This window comes from Pteropus vampyrus, unplaced genomic scaffold (genome assembly GCF_000151845.1).
Source record: "Pteropus vampyrus isolate Shadow unplaced genomic scaffold, Pvam_2.0 Scaffold35, whole genome shotgun sequence".
Lineage (NCBI taxonomy): Eukaryota > Metazoa > Chordata > Mammalia > Chiroptera > Pteropodidae > Pteropus > Pteropus vampyrus.
In genome coordinates, this window is record NW_011888816.1 from 6548084 (window position 1) to 6569333 (window position 21250).

A 21250-nucleotide genomic window follows, 5' to 3' on the forward strand; every position below is an offset into this window, starting at 1 on the left:
TGCCATCTTTAATCAGTCACAAACCCTTCTGACAGACACAGTGCCAGGTTGTATGTTCGAAATCCTGGCTCTTTTATGCGTTTTTCTTACACCGGTAGGACCCCTTAAGCTTGGGCAATATGAGGAAGGGAGGGAAGATAGGATATGGTAGCCAAAATGACTTGCTTTAGTTGAGGGCTCTTAGAAGATAGTCTACTAGGACAGTTCCCCCTCCTGGAATGATACAGTCTACCTGAATTTGCAGTCAGCAGGAGAGAGGGTTTTAGGCAAAGGTTCAGGAAAGATATTGCAATAATAATAAAAATGAATCACTTAGAGAAGGAGATATAAATTACTTCTGAGTTCCAAGTTATTATGAGCATGTCTTTTACTGTAACTACTACTAGATCATTCCTCTATGATGCCATTGCTGGAAGCCGGCATGTATATTAGCTCAAGAATGAATGCAGGCTATTTCTGCAAAATACAATAATAGTTCTATTATGAATAACATAATAATGGCTTATGACTCACTATTTCCATTACATTTATCATACGAACATACTGAGTAAAATTCAGCCATTGTTTTGAATCTCAAGATAGTGGACTTCACAAGCATTTATGAAATTTAAGCATTTTTAAATTTTACTGGCAAGTAGTAATAACTTCAGTAGATTATGAACTACCTATTCAAACAAATAATTACATATAATAATAGATTGGTAACCACAACCCTAATTAATCAATTTGCTAACAGCTAATCTATGGTAAAGGAAAATGTGTTTTAAGCATGGCATGTGTTAGCAGTCAGGGTCTAGCCAGAACAACAGAAACCACTGCATATATTTATAAAAGAGAGAATTAAATGCAGGGGATTGGTTACACAGTTGATGATATTCTGAGACATTTAGATTAGTGCGAGTGGGAAGGACAATCAGAAGAGAAGGTATTACCAGAACCCAGGAGCTGAGGTCGCCGATGGCAGCTGGAACCACAGCAGGCCTTTCAGGCAGGGGCTGGAGCCTTGCTATAGCTACTGTTAGAAAAAATCATCCAAGGGCAAGAGGCTTATGGAGAAACACCCTGGCCTTTCCCTTCCTCTAGTGCTTCTCATTGGCTGAGCCCAGCTTGAACCCAGGTGACCTTGCAGCCTGAGAAACCTGTCTGCAATAGTCAGTTTCCATGAGACACAGAGCAGAGTAGGTGAAGGTGAGGAATGAATCTGAAAGTTGTACAACCTGTACAACTTATACATAGTATTCTGTACAGTGTGAATATTCTTTAGGTTAAATGTATGACAAGTGTCTATGTATAATATAAATGTGTTCATATAACTCTATGGCTCTGTATGTGCTCAGATTAAATTGGAGCCACAGTCTTGGCCAGAACTATCTTAATGGATTAAGATCAAGTTCAAATGAGTCATAGACTATTGCTAATGTAGCTGTCAATAAACACTTTTTATTTTTTAAATCAGGAAACACATTGACCAGCCACCTTTGCACACGGAAACCATTTCCCTCCTCTCACTTTATCTCTAATCCTAAAACTTGGAGAATATAATCTAGGATGCAAAACGGCAATTCTCATGATGGCACAAATGTGTACCCATACAGAACTCACAGATTGCATGGCTTTTTAAACCAACTACACCTAAGATTCTTTGGTAAATTTCACGAGACTAGAAAGAATGATATTCTGAAATCTAGGCTTCACAAACAACCAAGAGTACTTCTTTGATTCTTCTTTTATAAACGCTAGTAGTGGAAATGTTGAGCTGGCTGTTTTCTCATACTCATTTCCTCTTGGCAGATGGCAGAATAAAACATGCACAGTAGACAGTGCCTTCTTTCAGAGACTTGGAAATCTACAGGGTATATGGAGAAGGCTTGAGTCTTGGTCTCCTTCAGATGTGAGCATGAAGTCATAAAGGAAACCCAGAGAGTTTGAGAGATGCCTGTGCTTTCTAGAGAGTTGCCTGGCTGGCTACGTGGAGTGGCCCAGGTTAAACTAGGGTAGTCACTGACTCATTGCCTATTTACCCTGAGTCTCAGGATCTCACTAACTCTCCCCTCTGCTCCCTCAGCAAGACTTTAAGCCAAGAGGAAACAAAAACATTAAGAAGCTATAGATTGTGCTGCCTTTTTCATTTACCTTTTGTTGCAATGAAATAATAGCTTGGAAGAACAAAAGGGAACTGTACAATTAATTCTAAATAATTACAATAAAAATGAGTAGAAGGGAGAAAAGGAGAAAGAGTAGAATAAATTAAAGGGGAGGAGCTAACGGAAAAGACTTCCTCAGTCAATGGGAGGCATTTATTTAAATGCTGCTACCCTCACCCTCGCCTCAGCCTCAAGGCTATTCACAAAGGAGTCTCCTGGTAATTGGTCACCTGGAACAGTAAAATAGCTATTAAAATAGGACACCCATGTATTTCCATCAGATTCTCTGGGGTAATATCCAGGTGTCAGTATTTATTAAGAGAATCTCTGAGGTGAACCCACCTTGGCCATAACACGGCCAAAGATGAGCTGCAGGAGTTTTGGAGGCAATGTGTTAACTGGTGAGAAATCACAGTCACTATTTAGAGCATGTCATCCAGTCAGGGCTTGTTCCAAAAAATTTCTTCCCACATAGTGGCCTCAGTAAGCCAGAAACTGCCACCCCCGCCCCTGCATTGCCTTCCACTTACATGCTCTGAGCAGAAGTGCTCAGTGGGGATGGTCTTGTCCGCAGGGAGACTTTGAAAACTCCCTGTGGAGTTGTTTTTAGTTGCTACCATGATTAGTGAGTGGGCCAGGGCTGCGGGGAAGCTAAGCTGTTAGAATGGGTGAGGGAAGGATGAGGAAGGAAACTAACATTAGAAAACTATTGTGTTAGGCACGTTGATAGGTGCACACACACTCACTACATACTCAGCTCTTCTGAGTTCAGGGAAAAATAATGTGCCGTTGCAGAGAAGCTCAGACACAGAACCCAGGGAAGAGATGGGATAATACTCTCATTGCGTAATAAGGCCAGGCTAATTAGTTCACACAAGATAGTGTCAAAGTTGAATTAACAGAAGAATTTTAAATCTCAAATGCAGATAGTCTGAGTTGTGAAAAGAAAATTTATCCTGCAGCATGCGGCCTGCTTGGCTTTAGATGTAGTAGGACAATGAGCTGCAGCCTGAGCAGAACTTCACCATTCTTTAATGCTCACATCCCTGCATCCCCCATGAGCCAGACTTCATCTTTTTCCCAGCACAGGTAGTGTGATATCAGCTGTCCAGGCCTGCGCATTCATCCAGAAGGGCAGCCCAGTGGTCACTCCACACCTGTATCCCCAGGACTGACCCTGATTGACTCTCCTAAAACCTCTTGATTTTTTTTTTTCAAGTGTTCTGCCATCCCAGGAACACTACATCTCTCTTTCCCACAGAAACCACCAGAGCTTTTTCCCAGGGCTAGGCATCGATCCAGACTGGTGCCTCATCTTCTCAACCAACCCAAAGGGTCTTATCCAGGCAATAAATAGTAAAGTCTAGATACCTTGAGAACAAGAAGTGTCTAGAAATACATCAACCTGCTCACCCTCTTGGGAAAATGTCAACTACTTTATTTCTTTCCTAGGATTGATAGGAAAGCTTTTTGCCATAGCAGCTGTGGTTGGCAGAATAATGGTTATCCAAAGATGTCCACATCCTAATCCCAAGAACCTGTGACTATGTTACTTCACGTGGCAAAAGGGGCTTTGTGGATGTAATTAAAGTTGTAACCTTGAGATGGGGAGATTATTCTGGATTATCTGGGTGAGCATGATGTAATCACATGCACCCTTAAAAGCAGAGAGCCTTTCCTAGCTGCAGTCAGTGAGAAGGAGACGTGACTATGGGAGAAGGGACACAACATTGCTGGCTTTGAAGATGAAGAGCCATGAGCCAAGGAATGGGAACGGCTTCCAGAAGGGCAGGGAAATGTTTTCTCCCCTAGAGCTTCCAGAAAGGTACACTGCTTTACGGACTCCTTGACTTTAGCCCAGTGGTACTCATGCTAGACTTCTGACCTATAGAACTGTAAGATAATAAGTGTACTTTTAAGCCACCAAGTTTATGGTGACTTATTACAGCAGCAATGGAAAACTAATACAGAGTTGATTAAAACATAGCCAAAGCTGACCAGAGTTTGAGGTCTCCTGTCCTATGTACCTTGGGTTCCTAAGGTAAATGGGAAATATGGAACAGATTTTGTGCTTTGGACGTACTGTTAGAACTATGTTTCCCAGAGTTCCCAGGATTCGAATGCTCGCTCCTCTACCATTTAGAAAAGTATGAGAATCACTGACAAGAGAATGATGGTCCCTTTTATGAAATTCATACAACAGAACATGTCATTTGGGCATAAAGACAGAGGAGATGAGTAACATGAATCTGAACCTTCTCAAGATTATATCATGATCGAGTCAGAGATTTTGTGCATATTCTTCACCCAGAAGGAAGATCATACTTCAATCCCTCCATTGTGATTGCTCAAGATGGTTCGTTTCTCTGTGGTGACTCCAGCCTGCCCTGGAATCCTCAACCAACAGAGAGAGGGCTGGTATAGACCAGAAGACAAAGCATGTACAGGAAGCTTAAGCGTGTTGTAATAGTGTTAAGTGCCACTTTCCAGAATCTGTGGCCACCAAGGGAGAAACATACTTGGTCCCCTTTGCTCAGAGTCCTTCTTTCCTCCATCTCCTACCTTCTCCACCCCTAGAAAGAGTCCAGCCCTGTAGCCTAACCAGCTAAAGAGGACTTATGTTTTGGTCTCGTGTCATCATCTGCTCTTCTAATGCCCTGTGTCTGCTCTTTGAGGCTCTCCACCAAGCCTAACTTTTATGATTTAACACTCAACCCAGAATTCCCCAAATGATGCTGCTGCCCTGCTCCCTTAGATGGAACCCCCATGGCATTCTGAGGAAGATTGCAAGATTAAACTGGAGTTTAACCCCACTTCTGGGCGCTTGGTTGCTATAAATTGCCCATCTTTTTCCTGAACAGGGAACAGGAAATGGGGATAGATTATCACCTTGACCCCGAAGGTTCCCCTACTGCCATTTGCAAAATTCTCTGCCCTAAACTTTCTCCAACCCAGCAATCTCCACAGCTGGTGTGCACATAGACCAATTCTGACAAGACAGTGTGCCATTCCAAAAATGTAAGAAGCTTAATGGAAATATTCTGTAGTTTTGTTTTGGATTTTACATTTAATCATATAAATACTTGCAAACATTTCGTTCTTAATAGAGATGAAAAATAGCTCCATATATTGATATTGCGGGTTTGTTCACTTTCATTAAATTTTCTTCACTCCAAATGCTTCCCTCCCACTCTGGCTTAAAGAAATAGTCTTCTCTTCCTTCTGAACCGAGCCCTTGTCTGTATTCTCATTCACATTCTCCTTCCCTCCCTCCCTAAGGATTGTTTTTCTCACTGACACCTTCAGTCTTGTTTAGCATCTCACTGGCTTTTTCCCTTCTGCCTATATACAAACTCAGATGGTTCCATTTTAAAAAAAAGTTTCATTTAACTTTGTTTCCCTCTCTTGCTTCCTTTCTTTCAAAACTAAACCTCTGTGTGAGTGCTTATCGTCACTCCCTAGACTTACCCCAAATCCCTAGAATCTGGGTATTATGCCCACTTCTCAACCACAGCTGTTTTCTTCAGGGTCATGGGGTTCTCTTAAATGCCTAATCCAGTGGCCTCTTTTCAGATTTTGTTTGTTTGATAACTTAAGATTTTCTGCAGTTTTCAAATGGACAGAAAAGTAGAGAGAATAGTGTAATAAAAACATACACCTACTATTTAGATTTAACTATCATCATTAACATTTTGCCATAATTGTTTCATTCATTTTTATGCCAGATTATTATACTATAAATTAAGACATTCGGATATTTCACTCTGAAATAATCCAGTATTCATTTCTAAAAAAATTAGAACATTTTCCTACATACCCATAGAATCATATCACACCTAACCATAATTCTATAATATTATCATATACCACGTTCCACATTCCAATTTCCTCAATTGTTTTAGAAATGTCTTTACAGCTTCTGTGTTCAGACCAGGTTGCAATCACAACATCCCTTGTGTTTGGCTGTTGTGTCTTGCTTTTCACCGAGAACTCGCTGTAGGATTCGCCTCCATTAAGTGGCTCCTGCCTGGAAGTCTTCCCTCGATTTCTATAACAACTCTTTATTTTCTATTGTCAACCATCTATTTTCTTCACAGTCCCTTCCTTTGCTTCTTGTCTTTTCAGTATTGGTATTCCATGGAATTTTTTTCTCAACTCTCCTTTTCACTTTAAACTTACTTCCCAAGCAATGCCACCGAATAATATTCCATTTATTGCTATATCACATTTTGTTTATTCATTTATCAGTTTAGGGACATTTGGGTTGTTCCCTTTTTTAGTTATTGTGAATAATGCCGCTATGAATAGCATCTGTATATAATCATTTGTATTTGTATATAAGTTTTTGTGCAGATAAATGTTTTCATTCCTCTTGGGTGTACATCTAGGAGTGGGCTTGCTGAATCAAATGCTAATCATATGTTTAACATTTTGGGGAACTGCTGAAAGGTCTTTCAAAATGACTTCACTGTATTTACAATCCCGCCAGCAATATGTGAGGACTGCAATTCTCCATATCCTTACCAACACTTGTTATCATCTGTCTTTTTGGATATAGCTATCCTAGAGGGTGTAAAGTGGTACCTCACTGCAGGTTTGATATGCGCTCTCCTGATTAGTGATTTGGGCATCTTTTCATGTGCTTATTAGCCACTTGTACGTTTTCTTTGGAGAAATGCCTATCCTGATCCTCTACCAATTTTTTAATTGGATTTTTTCTTTTTATTATTGAATCGTAAGAGTTTTTATATATTCTAGATATTTTTTTTAAATCAGAAATACGATTTGCAAATATTTCCTCCCATTCTGTGGACTGTCTTAGAATGCTTCTTAAATTAAGCATCTTTATACTCACAGTATCTAGCACAACAGGTATTCAATAAATATTTATCAAATTCAATTTAATTCCTCATGGGTCTTTTATGCAAAGTCTTTAACCATCATTTTTACTTTCAACTCAACTTCGACTTTCTTTCTTAGAGTATAAGAAAATGCAAATAAAAATGAAGAATATGTCTATGGCCATGCCACCCTGAACGTGCCCGATCCCATCTGATCTCGGAAGCTAAGCAGGGTCGGGCCTGGTTAGTACTCGGATGGGAGACCACTTAGGAATATCAGGTGCTGTGTTAAAAAAAAAAATGAAGAATATGAACAATTTGGACTGGACATATGAGTTTTTAAAAAAATGTAAGTGGTTTTTAGACAATAGATTTTAACACATCACTTAACTCTCCAGGCCTCAGTTTCTCAGCTGCAATAAGTTTTGAAGTTTGTCTTATAATCTCTAAGCTTGCTTCTGCTTTAACATTTAATAAGTTTAATACTAACAAAAGTCAAGTCCATTCCTGGTGGCAGGCTAGGCTAAGAGTAAGCCACTGATAAATAAATAAATAAACAGCATGTCTGTCTTGTTTGCTGCTATTTTCCCAGCACAAAACACTGTGACCTACATCTAGTAGGTAATAAACTAAATGAATAGTTCTACCCAGTCTCCATTAAGCTCAGTAAGTCCCAAACCTGTAAATATGTCAATGGCTCCCAAACTTGTATCTTTAGCCTGGACTCTGTCACTGATGGACCCATTTGCTGATTCATCACTTCTATCTGCAGGTCTAATGGGCATCACAATCATAATGATTCTCACCCTCCACACCTCCCCAAATGCTCCCCCACTCTCCACACATACCAGGCTTTCTAATTTCGGTAAATAGTATTGCCTCCAATGAGATGTTCAGGCAAAAATGTAGCAGTCATTCCTAACTGCAATTCTTCCTCCTTAAAAGTTACAATTTGTCAAAAAGTCTTATCAGTTTCACCTTCAAAATAAGCCCCAAATCCAACCACTTCTTACCCTCTCCACAGCTTACAGTTTTGGTCCCAAGACAGTATCTTTTTTTCCCTGGATTCCTAGAATGGCCTCCTAACCTACGTCCCTGAATCTACTCTACCCCACCTATAATTTTTTCTTTATAAGGAGCCAGGATGATTTTCTAAAATCTTAAGCCAAATCATACCACTCCCCTGTTCAAAACTCTCCAAAGACTTCTCACTATACTCAGAATCCATCCAAAGTCCTAACCATGGCCTAGAAAGCATAAGCTTTCAGGGACCCACTTCCTCTCCGATTTTCTTCCATCTCTCTCTGCCTCTCTGATTTCAGTCTGGCCTTGCCAGCTCCTTATGTTCCTTGAACATGTCCAGTATGCTCCCACCTCAGGGCCTTTGCATCTACTGACCTCGGCCTATAAACTGCTTCACCTGAGCCTGGAGCATGGCTTACTCTCTTGCTTCATTCAAGTCTCCACTTGAATGTCACCACCTCACGGGGGCCTTATCTAACACTCTTTCTTTTTCTTTCTTTCTTTTTTTCTTTTTCAGGCGAGGCAACCCTTGGTTGACCTCACAGATTGCAAGGACCTTGTCAGCTTGCAATCCCTTATTTTTTATTTGTCACGCCTACAGCACCTGGTCTTCCTAAGTGGTCTCCCATCCAAGTACTAACCAGGCCCAACCCTGCTTAGCTTCCAAGATCAGATGAGATCGGGCTTGTTCAGGGTGGCATGGCTATAGACCCAATACTCTTTCTAATGAAGCTCTTTCTGCATCTACCTGTTCCCTTATTTTGCTTTACGTTCATTCGCAGTACTTAAACATAGTATGTGTTTGTTTATGTTTTAATTGTTTCCCCCACTACAATGTAAGCTCTGTGAGGGCAAAGATCTCATCTTTGCTTATTGCTTTGTTTACGGCTATATTCCTAGTGCCGGGCACCATTTCCAGCACATTATACATACTCGATAAATATTATTGAATAAATAAATAAATTGATGGTGTCATAATTTATCATCAAAAGCCCTGGATTTGTGTCCTGGCTCTCCACTTACTAACTGAACAACCTTAGGCAAATTATCTAATCTCCCTTCATCTTAGTTTTCTCACCTATAAAAATGAGCTAGTAATACCTACTGTGAAGGACTGTTGTGAAGCTTAGTGACAAGGAATGAAAGTGCCTGATATTAGACGCTCACTTCATAAACCCATAATTACCCATAAAATAAACGTCATTCTTTATGCATTATTTGGTTGAGGGACGAAGGCGATCATCAAACCAGCTCTCTCAGAAGCAGAACTGACTGAAAATGGCACGCAAGAGGCGAAGGCAGGAAGTGAATCCATTTCAGTGCAAGAGATGCAGAGAGCTGGGTTTATACACAAGCCAAAATACCCGGGCTTAGAAACAGTACTTCCAAATTCAAGTCAAGGCATCACTTTGTTCTGTGGACAGTAGCGGGGTTGGAGGCAATGATTCAAAATGACCTCAGCTTTTGTCTAATCTGGTCCTGTGACCAGACCACAGGCGACACTTCACCCAGGGTAGTAATTTCCTTTGCAACTCTCGCTAAGAGGCCCATAGACACGGTAAAATACAGTGCAGCTGCTACAAAACATGAGGCATCTCTATGTTTTCTGACATGCAAAGGTCTTAACATATATTGGCGAGTGAAAATCTCAAGTTGCAGATGAAACAATACTCTACTCTACTTGTACAGTGGTTTCTATATATGTATGTAAACATAGAGAAAAGGGTATGGAAGGATAGAAACCATATCAATGACACTCGTTTCCTCAGAGAAGTGGGCAGGTGACTGAAACTGAAGTAGATGTCAAAGGAGACTTCAGCTTTATCTGAAATGTATTTTTACTAAGAGAATGTATTCTGTAATTTATTCTGCAATGTAATTATTCTATTCTGTAATGTAATTATTCTGTAATGTAAAAATTAATATTTAAAATCATCCCAAAAGATGATGCTGAAACACCACATTTAAGAAAAAAATGAAGCAATTTACTTTCCCCTTACTAGCAGTTCTCAAATGGGGCAGTCTCGACCCCGCACCCCCTCCCCCTCCACTGCCCACCCAGTGGGTGTTTGGAAATGCTTAGTGGCATTTCTTGACTCCCAGGCTATTGGCATTTAGTTCCCTAGGGATGAGTGTGTGAGAAAATCCCACCCCACAAAGTAGTATCCCAGGTAAATACCAATGGCAGTTCTGGTAAGAAAACACCACACAAAAGCTCGGGTTGGTTATACTTATAAATTCATCTTGACCCTCAACTAAGAGTTTTTTGTCTTTGATTTGAGCTGCTGAGATGCCCAGTCCACGTTCCATCTGGCCATAAAAGATAGTAAATTTTATAACTGACCATCTAGAGAAGTAAGCTGAAAAGCGTGTCAGGTGCTCTGGCCAGGAAGCCCAAGTGGCTTTTGGGTTTCATGCCTCCCTTCTGGGGTATGCGAATATTTCTGAGAATAAGGTTGTCCAGGCACCAGCCCATGCCTTTGTACTTAGCTAGGACTTTAAGACAAATGTCTAACCGGCAAGGCTGAGAGACTTCAAGAGAAATTTGGGAGGGCCCTTCTCTGGTAGTTAGCGGTTCCCACATAGGACGGGTTGCCTTCAGACCCCCAGGCCTTGGAAAGCAGTTCTCAGCTCCCAGTAATGAAAGATGACAGTGATGATAGGGAAAACAGAATAATGTGTTCTATGTTCCCCTTCAGTTCCATACTCTCTGACACTACTGTGGTACATGCATCCAACAAATATCTATGGAGCAACTACTATATGCCAAGCATAGTGCCAGGTGCATGTACACAGAGAATGAGACACGCACACTTACATTCTAGTGGCAAAGACATGATAAATAGATATACATCAATCAGATCATTTTAAATAGTGCTAACTATTACAATGAAACAACATGAATAATATGAGTGATAGAGACTGGGGTGGGGTCAACATATGAGAGTGTTCAGCAGAGGCCTCTCTGGGAGGGGAGCTGAGGCTGAGAGCTGGGGACTGGGGAGGGGAATGATAATCGTGCTCACGGTGGCCGCCGTGGAAAGCTAATACCCAGTGTATCTGGGACAGCAGATGTGGTTCATATCTTGTGGCTTGTCTGTGCTCCTAAGCAGATAATCGTAAAATTATCACAAGAAACATTTATGCTGCTGCTTCTTTTGTTTTTCAGCTGTCTGCACCCAGGATTTCACATTCATCTGAGAAAGATGATTTCATTTGTTTCAGAGGTGTGGCAGTAGAGTGTACTGGCAGGTAACTGGCATGGGATTTTAAAACGTATTGTTACTTAAAAACAGTTGTATGGCACTTGTTTTGTGTCAGGCACTGCTCTAACATTTTGCAAATATTAAGTCATTTTTGTAGTCAAAACAAACCTACATACCAGGTGCTGAGGAGTATTATTATCCTCAGTTCTTGCATGAGGATATGGACTCTTTCTCCAATCATGGTCCAGAGTCACTACCCTTTATTTATAGAAGCAACTGCACTGTGTCTGAAAGCCTCATATTTTTTTACTTTTTCTATTGCCTAAACTGAGAAACTGGCCAAGCAGACCCCACTCTATGCTTCAAAGTTCCACTGTGGGAGAAGATAAGACTGCAGCCTTAGAGGAAGTAAAAGTCTTACAATCGTTGATGGAATCTGGCAGTGAAAATATCGGCTTCGACATCATTGTGCTTGCACAGTAGACATGTGCTCAAAACTTCTGCAAATTGCAGAATGGGTGTCTCTGCTACCGTGAGAATGTCAGGCAAAGAATCACTGCCACGCCAGGCACTCTTTCTGCACTTTTCTCGTCCCGGACAACTAGGGCTCCCACCTTCCCCTCCTGCAGCCAGCCTGCCCCACTGGTGCTTCCTAACCCAGTGGCAACCCCTCTCTCTCCACTGATTAGGCAGGGAGTTGAACACTCAGCATGGGCTGGCCCCAGTCAACCCAGGGTCACCCCTATATGAATGTGATCTGAGAGGCAGTCAGATGGCAGCAGGCTCTGGAGCCAGAAGGACCCGCAGACTCTGGGCTGGGGGCCACCATGAGCACACAGAGGTAGGCATATGACAAGCAGAGACAGGCAGAGAGAAGCAGGGATGCAGTGACCTGAAGTAGGCCACCAAGCAACTGAGTGGCTTTCCTGTCCAGCATTCCTGCGCCTGGCTGCACCCGATTGATGTCCTTACACTACTCCATCCCCTTGTTATGGAGCTGATGGGCCCCGGATTCTGTCTCTTGTATCCAAACAAGGTTTCACTGGAGCAAAGAGTGTGAGGCCCGGGCTTCACACTGTCCTCAAGGGCCCATAAAGGCCTGTACGAAGGAGACAGTTCTTCTAACAACTTGGACGACACTGTGAAGCTTCACCTGTGACCTCTTGCAACCCAAAATGCAAACATCTAGAATTTAGATGTCCTGGCAAAGTTCATTTGTCTAAGAAATCCCTTTCTACGGGACAGATGTTATTTCTTGGTACTATGTAAAATGCCCAGTCTTTGGGACAAATCCTTCTTTTCTTGATGGTTTCTTAGTGCTACATGCATGCCTTCCAATGGTGAGCACGAATTTCTCTTCCCGTTAACCATATTAGGCATGGAAAGAATAACAGTGAGTCCAACAGTTTTCAAATTTTGAGCACAGAAGCATGTTTTGTTTGTTTTGTTTTTGTTGTTTTAATTAATGTTACTTGAAACCTCAGTATGGAAGAGACATTAGCTGAACTACCTCTGGTTTCTTCTCTCTGCACCCCTCCCCCACTCTCAGCGGCAGGCCCCTCTAGAACCCGAGGGCCCTGGAAATGAGCATTCCGTGAACTGCTCAGGACAGCAGATCTTTTCACTCTTATCGCAGGCACACATCAAGAGGCACGCGTGACGTATTATAGACATACTATGTAGCCCATCCCAAGCTCTGGAAATCCTCTGGAAATACAGCAAAGTGAAAGGCATGTTCCCAACACAACAGAGAGGCGGGGCAGATAAGATGCCAACAGCCAGCAACCAGAGACTGTGCCCAGTACAAGGGTGTCTTGAGTACAGTTAGGGCTAGGGGCTCAGATATGGGAGAAGTGGCCAGGGCTAAGGCAGCCAGGGACAGCTCCACAGAGCAGGTGGGCTTCAGCAGGATTTCAATAGATTTACGTGGGAAGAGAAAATAAAATCTGAGGATGAGGGTGGTGGTGCATCCAAACAAGAGGAGAAACACAAGCAAGGGTGGAAATGTTGTGTCAGGGAAGGTTAGCTGATGAGTCTGGTCAGATAACGGGGAGTTCCAAGTGGGAAAATGGGAAGAGGCCAGATTTCGAATGACAGGTTAGGAAAATTTAACTCATTTGGGAGACTAGCAAGAGTCTGAATGATTCAATTTAGGAGGAAAAAACCATCAGGAAAAAGAAAAAGAAGATAAGAGCAAAAATCAGACAGGAAAGCTGCTCAGATGTGGTGTTTGAAAGGTGAAGGGTCAGCAAAGGTCACCATTGATGACACACTTCCCCAATGCTGACTCTGTCCCCAAAAGGGTCACGAGCCTTCCCGGCTGGTAAAAGCGAGCTGCATTATCTTCCACTTATTCATTAGGTATCGAAGAGCATGGTGACTCATTTGAAGACACCCAGCCGAGGACTCTGGGGGTCCTGACTCACAGGCCTTCCCAGAAGAATCCTTTCCAGTAATAACATGTGATTACCAGACATGTTCAGCAGCAATTGAGAGCAGTCTGCGACCAGATCAGTGCTTCTCGCACCTTTCTCCCTCTCCCCCGATCCAGGAAAGGGAAACACCGGACTCTCTCCTGGCCTCAGCATCAGCTGACCACAATACACTTAGAGCCAAAGGAATTCAAAGAAAAACAGCTTTATATCGGAACCTCTCCAAAACCATCACAGTGAGACACGCAGACGTGCACGTGCATACAGTAAGCCTTGAAGTAGGTGTGGGCATTGCTGCTGTTCTGAAGGATGGGCCTGATGCTACAGACTTCCATGGGAAAAATGGTATAAGAAGGTCTCTTACCAGACACAGTTTCATAGTGACACATTCGGGCTCGCCAGCTCTGTCTGTCTCTATCTTTCTGTTTCTGTCTGTCTTTCTCTCTGTTCCCTATATAATCAAAACCCCAGAGACACACAGAGGGCACGTTTTGGGGGGTAGGAGGAAAAGGCATAAGGAGTCGAAGTATCCTGCACAAGGCCCCTAAATAAGACAGTGCATCGCCACCCTCTCATACTGGTCCCCCAGTTCCAGAGGCTGTGTTCTGTCCAACAGCTCTGCAGGGCAGATGAAAATGACGTCCTCAGAAAAGGGGACAAAGAGGAAGAAGGATAGCTACCTGTACATTCCTTATCAGCAAAGGAAGGCTTTCCGGAAGGTTGTTCTGGACTTCCCAGCACCTCCCTCTGAATTCGTGGGAGCCTATTCCTGAGGCTCTGGGGGCTGAGGAGAGGGAGCACCAAAGTGGCCTTACAGTCAAGAAAGCACGTCAGCCACAGGTCAGCAGTGACTCAGCACTGATGAGAAGGCAAGACCTCCCTGTGATGACCAGCTCCCGTCAACACGGGACTCATCCTCCTCCCAGCACCCATGCCCACACTCAAGGACGGAACTCTTACACCAGCCTCCCGGTGACTGAGTCTCTCTTCCACAGTGAACATGCCATCTCCCCTTCACTGGTTTTCTGTGCCAACTAGTTTTCTAAATTTTATAAATACAATAATGTGTACCTGATTTTTAAAAATTCAAACTGTACCAAAGACTGTGTAATGAAAAGAAAAGTAATAGAGTTTAAGTATGATTTTCTAGCTCTTGATGCATTCATGGCAAGCAGCTTCACATGACTTCCATTTTTGTAGACGAGGAAATTAACTTGATTTGTGTGTCCTTCCATTCCTGCTCTCCTCCATCCTGTCCGTCTCCGCTGACCCCTTTACCAGCACCGCTACATGGCACGAAGGTTCATAACTTTTATGTTTGTGGTTTATCTAGAGCTTGATTCTTAAAAACAACCAGCATTTATGATATTCTGATTGTGCCAGTTGTTCTTTCCAGAGGCAAGTGGAGACCCTCAGAGAAGAACACGTAGATGAGTCACTAAAGTTGTGCTGCCCAAAGGGCAATAAAATAACGAAGTTAGGAGGAAGACTGGGGAGGGGATGGAGGGTGTATTAAAGTTATTTTTCCTCTGCACATTGAAAGCATTTCTCAGCTCTGACCATTGCATGTCAGGAAGGATGGAAGGAACAAAATCACGGGCCTTTATTTATGTATTCCTCTGTATTTTTTGAGCACCAACTATGTGCTAGGTACAATGATAAATGCTTAAGATGCATATGAGACTAGTCCTCACCTTTAAAATGCTCCTAAGGAAGAGACAGGAAAATCAAAGACAGTGTGTAAAGAGTGAAAGCTCCAAGAAGCCAGAGATGATTGTTTTTTTGTTTTGTCCACTGCTGTAATTTTGGTATTTAGACTAGCCAATTATTGAATGAACAAGTGAATGAATGAATGAATAAGTGAATGCCAGAGTTATGCAAATTGGAGGGGGACTGGGAGTAGGGAAAGGGGATAGAACAAGGGAGGGGGCACCTGTGAGATCAGTAAGGAGGAGACCTGGAGGGTGCCTGCCTCAGGCTTTAATGCTTAGAGAAGGTCCGCAAAGAGAGGTTGGGCTGAATACTGAAGACCAAGTAAGAGGTGCACATGGATGGGGCAGAGTTTGGGAACACGACAGGACATGACATGAGAACGACAAGAGGGAGCAATTCATAGAGGGATTTGTGTGCAGGGCTGACAAGTCTGGCCTTTTTCCAGGGGTGATAGGAAATCTTGGAGGGCTGTCAGCAGGGGAGCAGCATGGTCAGGTCGGTTTTAGAAGCACCCCAGTGTGGGCAGGATGGGGTGATGGGGCTGGAGGTGGGAGTCCAGCGAGAGGGCTGAGGCTATCTCTGGCATGAGACATGGCGAGAAGCTAAACTAAGGCCTGAGGTTGGAGAGGAGGGCTCAGCCCTGAGAACCATGTAGGAAGGAGAATTTGGACAACCTGCGGGATGGCTCACCACAGGCTGAACTCCTGATGTGAGTGGCTGAGGAGGTGGTGGCATCATTTACAAAGAGGACTGAAAGAACAAGTTTTGCGGAGCTCTCAGTACCACTGCATTCTGTGTATGTGGGAAAACCAGAGGGGTGGATCTATTTACAGATCAGAGCAATATTGCCAAGTAAGTAGTAGATGAAGCCATGGACAGAAAAACCGGAGGGTGATAGGTACATTAAAGTATATGAGAAACACCGCCTTTAAGAATGGACAGACACCGAGAAGTGAAGCAAACTGGGAGAGTTGAACTGGGAAAAAGGGTGTCACTGTTTCAGTGCAGGGGCGTGTGTGCACCAATGAATGAATGAATGAATGAATGAATGAGTATATTAAATGATTCATCCCTTCTTTTCATTGTAGCTTTCCTCCCCTGAAGTGACTTCAAGCACTAGACTGCACAACTAGATTCTGTCCCCATTAACCTTGAGGTAACAGCTGCCAGAGGCACGACCTAGTTCTGGATGTGATGATAAAGTTTCTCTAGGATTTTCAGGAAATATTGGAAGTCACAAAGAGTCTCAGTAGTTCTCCAACCAGTGGTTTCTCTGGCAGTTAGTTTTCAAAAAGAAAATAATTAACTTTTTATTTTAGAATAGTTTTAGGTTTAGAGAAAAGTTGAGATGATAGTACAGAAAATTCTCATCTACCCAACCCCTAAGTTTCCCTGAGGGTTAACACCGGCCTTTAGTGTGGTACCTTTGTCATAACTAATGAACCAATTCTGATACGTTATTATTAACTAAAGGCTATACTTTATTTGGATTTCCTTCGTTTATAAGTATGTCCTTTTTTGTTGTCATTCTAGGAGAGCATCCAGGATACCACATCACACTTAGTTGTCATGTCTCCTTACACTCCTCTGGCTGTAATAGTTTCTCACACTTCCCTTGCTTTTGATGACCTTGCCAGTTTTAAGGAGTACTGGTCAACTTTTATAGAATTTCCTTCTATTTGAATTTTTCTGATGTTTTTCTCATTATTAGACCGGGGTTATAGGTTTTCGAGAGGAAGACCATAGAGGTAAAGTACCGTTTCCACCACATCTTATCAAGGTATATACTGTCAACATGAGTTATCACTATTGATGTTGACCTTGGTCATGTGGCTGAGGCCATGTTTGTCAGGTTTCTCCACTGTAATGTTACTCCCTATCCTCCTTCCATACTGTGCTCTTTGGCACACATAGTGGAGAGTTGTGTTTGCACTTCTTGAGGGAGGAGGCAGTTAGCTTTCTACAGCTCATCCTACCTTTTCATTTGAAGGAAACTTCTCTCTAGCTTCCTTTCTTCTCTTTCAGACACTCTTTTTAAGAACACACAGACTTGTCAACTATGGAACCTGACTTTAAAGAGATCTTTTATGAAGCTTAACATTCCTAAATGTATCTAAACACATACACCTCAAAATACCACATGACAAGATTTTAAAATGCAGGTAGTGACTTCCCTCCAGGAGGCACTGGTTTACTGCTGGTTTACTGGTTTAGACATCAGGCATGGATGTTCTCCTCGAAACAAGACTGGAAGGATGTCTTGTCCAGGAGCCCATCTAACAAGCCTTCACCCCTTGTCCACGCTGCTGCTGTCATGTATGAGTTTGGCCTAACTTAAAAGTTAGGAATAAGTAAAAAAAAAAAAAAAAAAAAACCCACAAGAGGAGGAATCAGAAAGGAAGTACTTAAAAAGAATAAAGGATGTTTCACTGTATTATACAGATAAACAATGTCCTACTTTTTTACACGAATAGCACTCATGTCTATAAACCAAGAGCATCACAGTAAAGACACAAAATGTGATTAGAAATTGCATCACTACACAAAAAGTAAGGTAAACAATTCCACACCAAGATTGTAGGAAAGAAGATTATTTAAAAACACAAAGAAACTCCAATAAGAATTATTGCCATATGAATTAGGAAACATAGCGCTTATATCTTAGCATAATCAATTTTTATAATTTAATAAAAAATTATTGTACTCTAATAAGACACTACCTCCCTACTTTGGTTCTCTCCAGGGTCTGTCCTGCTGCCCTCGGGGGCCTCTCCACAGGGTAAGGAAAAGTAAGGAAGTGACAAACATAAACTGTTTTTCTCTATCACTCTATTTTCCTCCTTATTGCCTGGACTTTGAAGTTCAATGTCATGTAAACATTAACTTGCTTCTTAAATAAAGCCATGAAGAACAAACTGTGGCCTGAGCATATGATTTATCCAAATACTTTCCCATGAGCTCCAAGGATTCTAATTTTTTCTCTACCAGTATGTCTCTATCTCATAGAATTAGTTTGGAAATAGTCTTATCATTATTATTGTTATTGTTGTCGTTATTTTGTTATTGAAGTGTTTTCCAAAGAATGCCTAACAGAGATGATTTTAGATGGTAATATCTACTAAGTTTCTTTTTAAATATATTTAAGGTAAAAAAAATTTTTGATTTAAAGGAAAAACATGTTAAATAGTACAAGTGGTAAAAGGCAGGGCAAAAATGATCACTGGCTGAAGTTTGGGACCCACTGATCTCTTGCATTAATCAGTTGCACAGGTGAAATTTGCTGTACACATAAAGCCTGAATTGTCTTATTATAACTTTGGGAACAACTCACAGTAGCTAAGATGGTACATTTATTTTTTTTGCTAGTCATTAGTCATCACCTACCTACATTACTAACAGTTTTCTTTAATAATACAATCATGTGGATCGTGAGAGTCTAAATTACTCTGGCAAACCCTTTAAAACAAGCCACATGCCCCGTTAACACAGTCTTTGCAAGACTGGTGTCAAAAGAGAGGTTTCTCTGAATTTGCTCTGGATAAGTTTTTACATTTTCTCCTAGGTTGCATTTTATTTTCTCCAAATTCAAATAATATAAAATTATAGTGACTTTTCCTAACATTGAGAACTTTAATATATGTTGCTGACTTGCTGAAGAAACCGTCCGTTAGTTTTGAGATCTTGATTTTATAAAAATGAATGTTTCACTTATTTCTTCCTACCCCCATTATGGTATATTCTTTTGCAATGCATGTGTCATTTAGAGTTGGCTTGCTGGACCAGAATTATGTAGCCTGTATGATCTTGAATAACTAAAAGACCAATATTAAGAACATGTTAATTTCCTTAATCTTTTTTTCTTCTGCACTGAGATGTTTTTCCTTAACACATTACATACTTTTGAGCCTTTGCTGCATTACTGTGTGTGGTTAATCCCTCTCAACTGCAGGAAGCCTAGATATTTATAAATTTCCTCAGTGCACTAATTCTGTTTAGCTGGCCTTTTCTAAATACCAGACTGACCAGCTGCAGTCAATTGTCACTTCCTTGATCACTCTGCATTTATCCATAAGTAAAATTCTTGGTTGTTTTAATTTGCTTTTGAGAACTGGGCATAGACAGAACAAATGGCTACTATATTACAGAGTTCTGAATTTATCTTAAAATACAGTCACTGCTGTTTATGTTTAAGTTCCAAAGAGTACATTTGTTGCTATTCTGGTTGTCTACTATTCTTTTATCTTTATAAATACATCCTTCATTTCACAAAGTGACTTAACTTGTGTCACTGATTCTAGGTGTCAGTGACAATGCTTCTAATTAACTATGAAAACACAACTATGTTTTTGTCGCATTCTTCCTGAATAAAACATTCACATTCTTTCCATTCATAAACATTCTCCAATCTCTTCCTCTCTCTCCTTCCCCCCTTCTCTCCTTTCTTTCCTTCCTTCATCAAACGTTTATTAAGCATGTACATGTCAGGCACTATGCTAGATGAGGGGAATCAATGATGGATAAACTTTTGGTCCCCCATGAAGATATTCTATTGATGTAAAATATTTTCTTCCTGTTTATTCCGAAGGTTATTTGGAGAAAATACACTAATTAAATTCATGGGAAAGAAAGCAAACAATGAACAGCTTTCACTGAGTTGGAGAAAAAGTATGTCACCAACCTTTGGCTGTTGCAGAGTAATCTTCCTTCTTTTTGGACTCTGGCTATATCAACAATTCTTCTTTTCCCCAAGAACTGGCTCTGGGGAGGGCATCCTTCCTCTTCCAGTGTAGATAATCTTGGGTGGGAATGTGTGGATGGACACCAGTTGGATGAGACCCACAGCAGCAGGAGAGTCCTCCTAGAAAACGTAGGTACCCGCACTTGTTTGGTGTGGCCGCCTAAAGCCTCTGGTAGAGAGCTTCTGTAGAAAACCACAAATGCACAGGAAATTGGAGAAAATCAGATAAAGGCAAACCATTAAATGACACATGTACAGAAAGGAAACAGTTAAGAATTAACCCAAATTCATTTAAGGCTATAAGAACCAGTGGTGCAACGGTTTAGTTAATAAATAGCTAGTCTCCAAAGGTAGGGCATTTGAACCAAATGACAAAGAACTTTCAGAGCTATCAGGGGGCAGGTGGATGGAGAAGTAGACTCATCCTAGAGAATCACAAATCACTGTGGGAAGGAGGAGCAGGTACTGTACACTAGACCACTGTAGACCCGGACATCCATTCATCTGTACATAGCCATACATATATCTATTGATCAATTCAGCAAATACTTGCTGCGTTCCACTGTTCTAGATAATGCTGGTGAGGATACAGCAGTGAGCAGTGAGCATGCCTTCATAGACTTTAAAATTCAGCAATATATGGGGGGTACACTGAACAATCAATTGGATTTTAGGTAAGGATTACACAAAGAAAAAGGCAATGTTTGAACTTGAGCTTGCTGAGTTTAGCTAGGGTTTTTTTTTTTTTTTTTTTTTTTTTTTTAATGTTAGGGTCCAAAGGACCTTCCAGTGGAATAGGCTATCACCTACACCCTCATCCTTTCCCTAGTCTGAGGTTGTCTCCTTCTTTTTCCATTCTCTCAGCTTAGCAAGACCATGTTACATCTTTAGATGCAGGCCCATCTATACTTAGGCCTCCACTCCTGCCCTAACAGGGAACATGAGACCCTTGGCTGTTCTGCGCTTGGCTAAGAATCAGCTTCTTGAATTTCTAATTTCTTCACTGTTTTTGATCTCTACAAATTGAGTTCAATTTCCTGGATGTCCCAGACACAATATTTAGCCAATGTCCTCAGTTTAACAGATACCCATCAATCTACATGATCCCACTCAAATCCCTAACCTAGCCCTGAAGAATTGTTGTGTGGAGTGT

The 21250-nt window shown here is 41.5% G+C and overlaps 1 protein-coding gene, 1 non-coding gene and 1 pseudogene across 8 annotated transcripts in view; 1 reads left to right on the plus strand and 2 right to left on the minus strand.

Moving 5' to 3' along the window:
- Positions 1-20207, minus strand: part of ZBTB38 (zinc finger and BTB domain containing 38) — a 119060-nt gene extending 98853 nt beyond the window's left edge. For all 7 annotated transcript variants that reach the window (XM_011357441.2, XM_023529090.1, XM_011357438.2 and 4 more), the window contains exon 1: positions 20038-20207. The gene's annotated coding sequence lies outside the window, so the exon portion shown is untranslated. The remainder of the gene's footprint in view (positions 1-20037) is intronic.
- Positions 7159-7277, plus strand: LOC111738127 (annotated as a pseudogene).
- On the minus strand, positions 8601-8719 carry LOC111738143. The gene has a single exon (XR_002779710.1). It is a non-coding gene; the product is annotated as a 5S ribosomal RNA (ribosomal RNA).
- Positions 20208-21250: the final 1043 nt, after the last annotated feature.